Below are 12578 nucleotides of genomic sequence, written 5' to 3' on the forward strand. Positions count from 1 at the left end.
GATCCTCCTCTTCTCAGGTCCCCTGCTGACTCTTTGGGCCCCTCCCACTTACTGAGTGTCCCCATAGCAAGCCCCTTGCTGTGGGGGCACTCGTGCGTGCTCACCTTGTGTCCATAAGGGCACAGCTCAGCCCCACCCCGCCTCACTGGCTGTGATTGACAACAGCGGGAGCCAATGGCTCCTGCTGCTACTGCTCAGCCAATCAGGAGGGAGAGACCCGAGAGAGCCTCAGGTCTCGTGCGCATAACTGGATTGAGATCAGGCTTAAGAAAGTATTAGTAGGCAGAGAGGGGAGCTGCATACTGAAGGTTTTTTACCTTTATGCATAGAATACATGAAGGGAAAAAGCTTTAGCTTTTACAACCACTTTGATACCTGTTACATGCTAAGGATGCCAAGGAGTGTCAAGTACAACACCCCTTTTTATTATGTTCTTACATATGCACAAAAAGTAAATTTTTTACTCTTGGAAAGAATTGTTTTCTCTCAAATAACATAGTTGTTATGTTTAGACGTAGTAGGAGAAGATTAGTGGTAGAAGATGATAACATTGTGCATGACAGCTCCATTTTAATGATAACTGCATTATTACAATAGCAATATATCGTACTCACTATGAGCTTCATTTTATAGCATTTCTATTTTTCTGTAGTCACCTTATTTGTTGTTTGATTCTACAAAATAAATTACGAAAAATTATGAACATGCAGACCCTGGGAACTGGACATTATTTGCTTCTTATCGATATTAATCACAATATTAAATAATAGTGAGATATCCCTAGGCAGTAAGTACTGTGCAGTAGCTCATAGAAGGAAAAGCACCCCTCCTGTGCATCGATCCATAAACCATGCTTTTATCTGCATGAGCCATTGTTATTAATTAGAAGTACAACATAGCCAAACAGCTCTGCAGTTTGGAAAAAGAACATTAGGGGGCAGCAGTATATGCAATTAACAGCAAGCTGGTAAGACAGACCTGTATAGGAGGTCCTTGGGGTTTCTCAATACACAGAAGCAGAATTTGGAAATGCACATATGATCACTGCTAAGGCAGCTTAAAAAGAAGGATCAGAACAAAACACTATTACTTATCAGTGGAAGAGTTTGATTTTTTCCTACAGAATGAAGCATTTTGTTCAGTCGAAGCAGCACAGCACAGGTAATGATTTCCACTTTAATGATTTATGCTTTATTTTCTTTCTGAGTTTTCCTTATTATTTTTCTGACTTTGCTTTAATTATTGGTTTGGTTCTGTAAACAGAAATGCTTTAATTACCATTAGTTAAAAGTAAATATTTATTTTGCATAGCCTTTATAAACAAAAAACATTTTACAATGTTTTTTTTTTAAATGTATTTTTGATAGATAGATAGACAAACAGACAGGTAGATAGATAGATAGATAGCTAGATAAATAGATAGACAGATAGATAGAGCAATGAATGATAGAGAGATAACTCAAGAGAGATTTGTTGATTGATTCTAGTTTGTCGCTGTTTTTTACCCAAATATGTTGAAAACAGCATGATGATTATTAGTTTGTCTTTAAAGGGTTAACAGACAACACAAAAAAAATAAAAAAAAATAAAAAAATTTAAATAAAAATAATGAATTTTTTTCCCCAAATGTATTTCAAACAACTTGATTAGGAGTGTGTCTATAAATACTAACAATCATTTTAGACTGTGGAAATAGATTGTTTTTTTCTAGTAGTATAATGAACTGGCTGAATGTATACATTTAAATGCAGGCTGTCAGTGCTACGCAATAAATACAATTTATCAGTGGGTACTGCTAGTACAACAACATGTACACAAAATAGTACCAGAAGAAGTCCTCACTTTTAAAATGATGTTCAAAAAAAGGAATTACAAAGTATTGCCTTCTAAAGTTACAGTTTAATAAAAATATATAATATATTTAAATATAAATAGTGAGGAATATATATATTTGAATATTGACAGTAAACACGATAACTTAATAAATGCGGACAGGCAAAGACGTGTGAAGGTAAAACTCAGCGTGATTATTTTGTTCTCATTATAAAATATATAGCCTGCGGTCAAAGTTGTTCATAGTTTAGTAACTGCTGCAGTTCTTGGAAGAAATGTCATTATGTTGTCCAGAACATTGTACTTAACATCTATCGAATGAAAGCTGAGGCTTTGTTAGTATCACAGTACACAAATTATTTAAAGCAAATGTGTGCTACATAATAATTCTTTTGTATAATTTTTTAATTCATTATTGTAGATGCCTGAACTTGTCTGTGTAGATTTTGTGAATGATCAACTAACTATATTACCTTTCTGGTTGCCCTGAAAAAAAAAAAAAAAAAGAACTAATTATGATCCAATGATCTAATTATTGTGGCATCTTCCAGCATTAATTGAGGCATAATCATGAAAAATGGATTGTTGCCACATAGCAACCAATCAGATTTTAGCCTTTATTCTCTATCCTATTCTCAGAAGATGAAATGTAATTTGACTACGGTAGTTGCGGTGTTTTAAATTACACTGGACCAACAAAACAGCTGTATAGAATTCATATTAAGTCAGAATACCATTTGCATATTGAAAATTAAAAACGTTATTTTTTTTTAATAAATGCTTTTTTTTTATTTGCTGTCTGCTTTTTGATTTTTAGCAACTAAATCCATAAATATGTTAAATTTGATTTGACGTAGAAGAAAATACAGGTCTACAAATCTTATATCATACCCCATGATATTTACCTGTTTGTAGGTATTTATTTAGGTTTTTAAGCTTTTGGATTGTTCTTTCAAAGTATTTTTTAGATAAAAGTTATATACATAGATATTAAAGTGTTTCCAAGGTACAAACCGGTCATTGTAGATGTATGATATAGGACATGATGAATATAATCTTTACTCTGGTGCTGTATTATTGCTTCTGGGAACAGCAGCACAAGTAATAATCTTCTCCGGAGCTTCCCTTACAATGCAATTGATTTGTGCAAAGAGCAAATGTATTTCCCAGGTTACTATAACAAATTGTTTTTCTTTTTTTTCTCCTCTCACTTTTGGCAGATTCATGCTTTGCTCTAATATATATTATCCACACTTTAGGATGTAAAAGTGATTGAAAATATTACTAAGAGTTCATACTATTTAAGTTGAAGGGGTGATCAGCTAAGCCTCATTTAAATTGTCAGACATGCAGTTGTCACTTATCCCAAAGGGTATTATTGAACCTATGGATAGGGGATATTACTGCGCCAACTCAATTAGTGAAGAAAAATGAACAGCTGCTACATAAGAATTTGATAAAAAATCAATGCAAAAGATCAGTGAAAAATGTAGCGCTAAAAATATAAAACAATAAACATTGAACAACATATAAAGTATTGTGTGTAAATAATAAAAAACTTTGTGATAAAAATCAATCTCAAATATAATGAATATAAAACAGAACATGTATATAATGAGTAGAAACACAGGTGAGAAAGTCCCAAAGGTGAAACAATCCTATGGTAAACATATATGGAGTCCACCACGAAAAGTTGTTGCTCAGAATTAAGGTAGAAAGGCCTTAGAGCATTCTTACTGCCATGCTTCAGATTTACCATTCTCCCAAGGCTGCTGGCCACTCTGGTAAGAATCAACTCTTTTGGGCCATATCCCAACAATTCTGGTGCCTAGTCTATGTGCTGATGTAACTGACTTTCATAGCTGCCTGTTCCGTGTGTGCTCAGAGGTAGGCCGCGTACACACGGGCGGACTGTTCGCCCAACTTTGTCCGCTGAACAGTGTTTCAGCGGACAGTCCGCTCGTGTGTGGGCTTCAGCGGACAGTTTCAGCGGACAGTCTGACGAACAAAGTTTTTCGGAAATTCCGTAAAACTGTCCGCTGAAACTTGGTTTGAGCGGACAGTCCGCCCGTGTGTAGGCTTGTTCGTCAAACTAAGTTCTGTGCATGCTCAGAAAGGATTTACACGGCGAAGGTTGCATTGCAGTGTATAGGACGTCGTATTTCTAGTCCCGTCGTATGTGCCGTTCACGTCATCGCGCAAGTTTCAGCGGACTGTTCGTTCGTCGTGTGTGGCCAAGTCCGTCCATGCTAATTTTGAGCGGACTGTCCGCTCAAACTGTTTGACGAACAAAGTTGGGTGAACAGTCCCCGCGTGTGTACGCGGCTTAAGACTCCGCAACACCTTCCAGTGGACTTCCTACAACCCATACCCACTGGAGAGAGACCCTGGACCCACCTGTCTATGGATTTCACTGTGGAGTTACCCAACTCCCAGGGCAACACAGTTATCCTTATGGTGGTTTTTCTCAAAAATGTCTCATTGTATTCCACTTAAGAAGTTGCCCACTTCTAAGCAACTGACTTCCAGTTTTGCTGGGCAGATCTTTCGCTTATATGGGCTACCTAAGGTGATTGTCTCGGACAGGGGTAGTCAGTTTGTGTGCCGGTTCTGGCGAGCCTTTTGTGCACATTTGGGAATATCACCCTTAGTCTAATGGGGCCACAGAACGAGCAATTCCCACATTGCTATATTTCTGACCATCATAACAACTGGTCAGACCTCTTACCGTGGGTGGAGTTTGCTCACAATAATGCCTTGAATTCAGATTTTTGACTATGGTGCACTATGGTTTCCAACCTTCCATGTTGCCTGACTAATTTGTACCGCAGAGTATTCCTGCGTTAGAGGAGCATCTCTGTGGTCTTCATTCCACTTGGGCACAAGTCCAGGAGGCTTTGCAACATGCTAATGATAGGTACAGACTCCACTCTGACCGCAGCATGATGCCTGCCTGCACCTTCCTACCAGGTTGGGGACAGGGTCTGGCTGTCGTCTCACAACCTCCGACTTCCTGTTCCCTTTCTGAAGTTCGCACCTCAGTTTATTGGACCTTTCCGTATTCTTCACAGAATTAACATGTAAGTAAACCCCCCTATTGTTTTCAGCCAAGGAAGCTGCAATCTTTGCCTCTGTTTAATCTACAACTGCAATGATGCTGCACATATGATCAGGTATGACACCAACCATTGGATGGTTTGACAGTTTGGTTGAGAGCACAACCAATAGAAGTGTTACATTTCTTATGTATCTGAAATGAAACTGTTTTATGGGTGGGTTTACTTCCACTTTAAACCAGTGGTTTATGCATTAGACCTTCCTTCTAATATGCATATCTCAAATGTATTTCATGTCTCCTTATTAAAACCTTTGGTCTGCAACCGCTTTACCACCTCGGTTCCTCATCAGGTTGAGAATCATGAGCAGTATGAAGTACAGTCCATTGTTGATTCCTGTAGGTTCTCTGGGCGCATACAGTATTTGGTGCATTGGAAATGGTACGGTCCGGAGGAATGCTCTTGGTTCTCATCCTCAGACGCACATGCCCATGTCCTCTGTGATTTCCATAGATGTTTTCCCCTCAAGCCCGGTGGTCCTCCAAGGGGGAGGGGTCATTGAGGAGAGGGTACTGTCAGGGCTGGGCTCATCCCTTCCTTCTCTGAGCTGGCCTCTCAGCTGCCGGCTAATTGCCAGTTCCTATCTCTCCACAGTGACTCACTTGTTGATGATATCCTACTCGTCAGTCCTGCCTACTTATGCCGTCCAGCGCAGATTATCTCTGCCTTCACCTTGGTCACATCTCTAGAGATGCTCTCCTGTGTTCCTGTTAAAGACTTGCTTGGCTGACATTCCTTCTGGCTCCAGATCCTGCTTGCTGTTCTACTATGCTCATCTCTGGCTCCCTGATGTTTTGGCTTGCCTGACTATTGGTTCCAGTTCCAGGACTCTGGCTATGTTTTGATTACCTTTACTCTGTTTACCTTTTTTTTATTATTATTAAACAAGTGAGATTTGCTGTACTTCTGTCTCAGTCTGATTCACGATTTCTGACAGTTACTTTATCTGCCAAAGCCTCCTAGCAGCAGAGGAACCTTTTTGTGTTTGAAGGTTTTTTGCACACAACAAGGTAGGTATAGGTTTTCGGGGGTTAGTTATTGAAGGTTAGATTAAGAATAGGACTAGGGATCAGGGGTTTAGAAGTTCAACATTAAGTTTTATGTTATTATTTTTGAAGTTTTGGGTAAGAGTTAAGGGTTAATATTACCCACTAATAAGGGCGAGATAATGTGTTGAGAGTTAGGGTTCGTTTTAAGGGTTCCCTTTTAAGGACAGAATAAGAGTTAAATTGTTACTAAACCCACAACAGTAAAATCAGTCTGTATATGCAGTAAAGCATGCTTGTTATACTCACTGTGGAACCTAAGAAGTTAAAAGGCTGTTTTAACCTGTCTTCTCTGATACTTCCCTTCTTCCACTGTCCCCAGTCCATTTCCTGATAGTACAGAACCTTTGGCGTCACTCTGCACATGCTCAGTTTGGTGTCTATTGCTAGAGTTGTTTTTTTTAGGAGGGTGCATGTGATCAGCACAGGGCCAATCAGCACTGTCCAGACAGAGGGTCAGGGGTCCTGCAGCACCATATGACAGTCAGAAGAAAATGAAACCTCCTCCTACAAGCTTTAACCAAACACTAATAAAAGTCAAAAGACTATATATACTGCTGATGAGAAAAGGTATTTAGCAGTGTATATTTACAAAAAAAATGGCATTTCCATGTTCTGTGTATTGTGGGAGATCAGATAATGCAGGGTCCTTGGTTTAGTAACACTTTTAGTTTGAAGTCTAAATCCAAAAGCATTTTAGTTAATAGATAAGGCTGCGTTTACAACAATCATTAGGGTTTTTTTTTGTGTGTCTCGTTGAGGTATAAAAACAAATAACTTAGTGCGAAGGCAGTAAATACAAGAATATGTAACAAAAAATTGCGACAAAAAATTAACCAGCAGCAGTGTAAAATGTGGCTCAACAGCAACACTACAACTTAAAATATAGACAAACACCATGCTTGGCTTATGGACAAATCAACAAAGAATACAAATCAAACATAAATATATATAAAATCCCACAAATGTGAAAAAAGTGCTTGTGCTCAATTCCTAAATAGGCAAATAAGTGCTCCACTGCTTGGTGTTCAGACCAGCTGCCCCACATGGATGTAAACTCATCCTAGATGTTGACCATCTAGCTCTAGTGTAGTCACTTGTGCTTTATGGAAAAAGAAACCCCTGTATGGTATCTTTACTGGCCGGTCACACTGCAATTACTCCAATGGTGGGGAGAGAAATGACAGACGGGATAGCCTATAGCGTAAAACCATATTTTATTGGTTAAAAGTTACAAAAAGCAAATGCAGGTAGGGGCAGGTGCATGGGAGCTCCGTGGCTGCGCTGGCTTTCAGAATGTGTGTGAGTGTCATTGAGCTCTCACATCGGGCTCTTTGCTGCCACCTGGTAAATTCCTGCATGTGCACCCCTCATGTGTGTTGCACAAGAGCTGGGACCAGGATCACCACCTAACAAGTAAGGGCTGTTCAAAAAGTGAGGGAGGAAAGGGGGGTTGTGTGTGTGTCTGTGTACGTGTGTGTGTGTGTGTGCCTGTGTGTCTTTGTAATGTGTGTGTGTGTGTGTCTGTTTACATGTGTGTGTCTGTGTACATGTGTGTGCCTGTGTACATGTATGTGTGTGTATGTATGTGTGCCTGTGTATACGTGTGTGTCTGCGTACATGTGTGTGTGTGTCTGTGTATGTGTGTGTGTGTCTGTGTCTGTGCACATGTGTATGTGTGTCTGTGTACATATGTGTGTCATATATACATCATGTGAGGGGGATGAGACCATACAAGCGTTAGGGGGGCTGAGAGCATATAGGTGTGAGGGGGCTGCGAACATACAAATGTGAAAGGGGCTGATTATGAGACCGTATAGACATTGGGGGGCTGAGAGCGTACAGGTGTGAGGGGGCTGCGAGCGTACAGGTGTGAGGGGGCTGCGAGCGTACAGGTGTGAGGGGGCTGAGAGTGTACAGGTGTGAGGGGGCTTAGATCGTACAGGTGTGAGGGGGGTTAAGAGCATACAGATGTGAGGAGGCTGAGAGTGTGCAGGTGTGATGAGGGGGCTGAGAGTGTACAGGTGTGAGGAGGGGGCTGAGAGTGTACAGGTGTGAGGGGAGTGCTGAGAGCATACAGGAGTGAGGGGGGCTGGGAGCATACAGGTGTGAGGGAGGTTGCGAGCATACAGGTGTGAGGGAGGTTGCAAGCATAAAGGTTTGAGGGGGCCTACAGGTTTGAGGGGTCCCCTGTGTGAAGAGGCTGCGAGCATACATGTATGAGGGTGGGCTGCAAGCATACAGGTTTGAGAGGGGGCTGACATACAGGTGTGAGGGGGCTGAGAAAGTACAGGTGTGAGTAGGGGGACTGAGAGCATACAGGTGTGAGAGGGCTGAGAGTGTACAGTTGTGAGGTTGGGGCTGAGAGCGTACATGTGTGAGGGGGGCTGAGAGCATACAGGTGTTAGGGGGCTGAGAGCATAGATGTGTTGGGGAACTGAGCGTGTACAGGTCTGAGGGGGCTGAGAGCATACAGTTGTGAGGGGGGCTGAGAGCCTACAGGTGTGAGAGGGCCGCAGGCATACAGGTGTAAGGGGGCTTTGAGCAAACACATCTGAGGGGGGCTGAGAGCGTACAGGTGTGAGGGAGGCTGCAAACATACAATTGTGAAGAGGGCTGCGAATGTACAAGTGTGAGGTGGGCTGAGAGCGTACAGGTGTGAAGGGGGGCTGTGAACGCACAAGTGTGAAGGGGGTGGGGTGTACAGGTGTGAGGGGGGCTGGGAGAGCACAGCTCTCTCAGGGATTGTTTTTACCAAAGACATGTAGCAGAATACATTTTGGCCTATATTTGTGAACACATGTTTCACATTTTTCTAATTTGATATGTTTCATAGCAGAAAGTAGAAAATACTGTACTTTAATTCTTAGAAGTAGGAGCGTAAATTGGGCAGGCTTGTAGGGGCACCATAGCATTACTTTGCCCAGGGGCCCATGATGCTATTAAGATGGCCCTGCTCAAAACTCTATCATTGAGTAGTACATTCCAGTGTCTATGCATAATCTTTTTAAGCATGTGCTGTTAGGTGGCATAAGTAGTAAAAAATGCATGTTTAAATGTCTCATTGAGTTCCTTAATCCTTGGAACCAACAGCTCGTTTCTATTCCTCACATCAGCTTGCTGAAAAGCTTGATTCAATACTGACTGGGTCATAACCCTTCTCAAGGAACCTAGCCCTTAGAATAGAGGCCTCCTTAATAAAGTCTTCATGGTTAGTGCAGTTAAACTTAAACCTTAAAAAATTGGCTGGCAGGAACAGACCTCAGCCAATCCGGAAGGTGACAGCTATTGGTACTGATAAATCCATTCCTGTTGGTCTCCTTGAAGAAAGTGGATGTGACAAACACTCCCTCAGATACCCTAATCCTCAAATCCAGAAAATAAATCTCAGATTTGCTACAATCGTATTGAAGCCTAATGCCCCTATCATTGTTGTTCAAAGATACCATAAATTCCTCCAAAGAGTCCAAATCACCATTCAATAAGAAGAAGACATCATCTATATACCTCCTTCAGCGAACCAACTCTGGCCTCGGCCTAGTATAGATGATGTCCTCCTCCCACTTAGCCATGAACAAATTGGCCATGCGAGGAGCAAACTTAGCCCCCATGGCCACTCCCCTGTTCTGTAAGTAATAGGAGCCCCCCAAACCAAAAATAATTGTGCCCCATTGCAAAATCAAGCAGGGACAAAATAAACTGACGCTGGGCATCTACCATGTCGTCCATCCCAAGATAGTGCTTAACAGCCTCACGACGTGATGTGAAATGATCGCGTAGAGGGATACCACATCTGCAGTCGCAAAGATGTAGCTATCCCTCCATTCAATAAACTGAAGAATATTGATGACCTGCATGGAATCACACAGGAATGAGGGAGTTTTAACCACCAATGGCTGCAAAAAATTGTCAATGTACTCACCCACCCTGGAAGTAAACAAATCAATGCCACTGATAATCGGCTGTCCAGGGGGTTGTACTGGATCCTTCTGTACCTTGGGGAGGTAGTAGATCACTGGTACTGGAAGAACAATTGGAACCAAAAAAAACTTCTCTTTCTTACGGAGAATCTTCTCTCGAAAGCCCTCCTCCACAAGGGACACAGGATCCCTTTTGTATTTAGCCATGGGGTTTCCTGCAAGGGGGACATAAGTGTCCCTATCAGAAAGGAGACAAGACATTTACAAATTGTATGCAGCAGAATACAATATAACTATCCCCTCTCCTTTGTCCGCACGAGGTACCACTGTGTCTTTACGACATTTCAAAAGGTCAAAACCCTTTTAAAAAGCATGGTCACCTCTATTTCTCTTAAGCTGTAATTGCTCTAGGTCACTAGTGACAAGATCCCTAAAGACAGAAATAGAAGGTGCCAAGTGTCCATGGGGGTTGAAAACAGAAGCATTGGCCAATGAAGTGTTTTTAATCCCTGAGGGTCAGTTTTTCTCAACCTAAAAGGAATTGGTTACCGCTTGATGTTCATTTTGTAGACAAACTTCTGAACATCAATGAAGGTCTCAAATTTGTTCAGCAGTCTTGGTGGAAAAAACTTGAGACCATGATTTAAAACATATTTTTTATCATTGGAAATCACTACCAAGCTCAAATTAAAGAGGCCAGAGTCCTTCAGACCCACCTCCTTTTTTGAGCGGACCCACCTCCCCCCCTCTTTTTGGTCTATTAACCTTTTAACATTTTGTTGGGTACCTCACTGGGGTACCTCACTGGCCATGACATCATTATTTTGACATTTGAATACTTTTTTTTTTTAATCAGTTATATCCCTCAAGTATTTTTTCTTTTTCTTATTTTTCTGTTCTACTTCCTCTTTCTCAAGGTGCTTCCTTAAACTATCAGATCTTTTGGTGTACTCCTCTTTCCCTTTATAGGAACTGAGTTTATTCTTAAGAATACTAATTTCTTCATCTAATTTTAATAGTTTATGTTTCTTTTTGCCAAGCATGTAATTTAATAGTCCCAAGCTTGCTTTATTGAAATACTGAAACCATTCCCACCTCAAACTTCTGGGAACCATATTCTCCAAAATATAATGTTCAAAGAAGGAAATGTCCCAGTTCGTGTGTAGTTCTGAGGTAACTACATTTTTAAGCCTAAGGACCAAACCATCCAAATAATCACTAGTTACATTGTCTGGGTTAAATAAGCCATCTGTGTTAATCAAATGGGAGGTTCTAAAATCAAAGATATCCATAATGGAATGTGACAGAAACAACTGAGCTGCAGCACGAAGAGAATCAATAAACATATATAAGAATACCTGCTGTGCTGAAATACTTGATGGATTATATATTAAAATAGAAATTAATAAATAAATGAATATCTCTTAAGCAGCCAGAACAAAAATTGATGAACAACAATACGTGATTGTCACGTCCACTTTCTTCAAGGAGACCGCCAGGAACGGATTTATCAGTACCAATAGCTGTCACCATCTGGCTTGGCTGAGGTCCATTCCTGTCAGCAAGTTTCTAAAGCCTCATACACACGATCAGATTTTCCATTGGGAATTGTGTGATGACAGGCTGTTGCCGGAAAATTCGACTGATTGTATGCTCCATCGGACAATTGTCGGATTTTCCACAGACAAATGTTGGATAGCAGGCTTTAAAATTTTCCGTGGACAAATGTTTGTTGTCGGATTTTCCGAGCGTGTATACACAAATCCCTCCGACACAATTCCAAAGTACAAACGCACATGCTTGGAAGCAAGGATGAGCCAGAAGCAGTCGGTCTTGTAAACTAGCGCTCATAATGCCGAATTAACATTCGTGATGTGACAAATTATGAAATCTCGAAATGCAGCGCACATTCTCTACTTCTTTAATGGAATTATAATGAAGCTGCTTTGCTGGTGATAATGATGGAGTTATTGCAAACTAATTTTCAAAGGCTTTTTTTTTCTAGTAATATCAAGAATAATAATATTATGCTTGTTTTGTTGGGTTTTTTGGTGGAAGTTACCATTATCCTGTATTTTTTAAGATCAAAGATACAACTATGTTGGTGTCCCTTGTTAATTTTACATTGTATTTTTTAAAATGTAACTGCTTACTCCCAAACTGTCATTTGAAGGAAAATACATAGCCAAGTATTATTCGCCACAATTTTTTATTGTGCATTAAAAAGAGAAAACAAATAAAATTTGACATGCTATCTGCCAATAGAACTTAACCAAAAAGTGCATTCTATGCATCCAAAAATATAGAAAATATACCACATCAAATCAAATCATTATTCAACCAAAAAATAAAATAAAAGCCTCATGCATTTGTCCTGCTTCTTAATATAGGGGGTCACCAATGGCAAGAGTTGGTGAAAGCAAGGGTCCGTCATCCTGCAGCAAAGGCATATGACATAATTTGTCACGATTAATAAAGCAACCAATTTTAGGTCCAAGAAATCCTCCTCCAGTTCCTGGACTGATCTTGGGTCAAAGCAATAACTCCAAGGCCAATAATAAATAACACGTTATCTCTTCCGATTCCGCAAATGGCTGGTTAACGAACAGCTGTTTAGAAATTAACTGAAAAGTGAGAAATGAAAAAATGAAAAGTGTGAAATG

At 40.5% G+C, this 12578-nt stretch overlaps 1 protein-coding gene across 1 annotated transcript in view; it reads left to right on the forward strand.

Moving 5' to 3' along the window:
- Positions 1-1008: 1008 nt before the first annotated feature.
- PROKR1 (prokineticin receptor 1) overlaps positions 1009-12578 on the forward strand; it is an 80778-nt gene continuing 69208 nt past the window's right edge. Inside the window, exon 1 of the mRNA XM_077485937.1 lies at positions 1009-1161. The gene's annotated coding sequence lies outside the window, so the exon portion shown is untranslated. The remainder of the gene's footprint in view (positions 1162-12578) is intronic.

The sequence above is a fragment of the Lithobates pipiens genome, unplaced genomic scaffold, assembly GCF_037356315.1.
Source record: "Lithobates pipiens isolate NorthernLeopardFrog02 unplaced genomic scaffold, aLitPip1_a1.2 Scaffold_18, whole genome shotgun sequence".
In the NCBI taxonomy this organism is placed as follows: domain Eukaryota; kingdom Metazoa; phylum Chordata; class Amphibia; order Anura; family Ranidae; genus Lithobates; species Lithobates pipiens.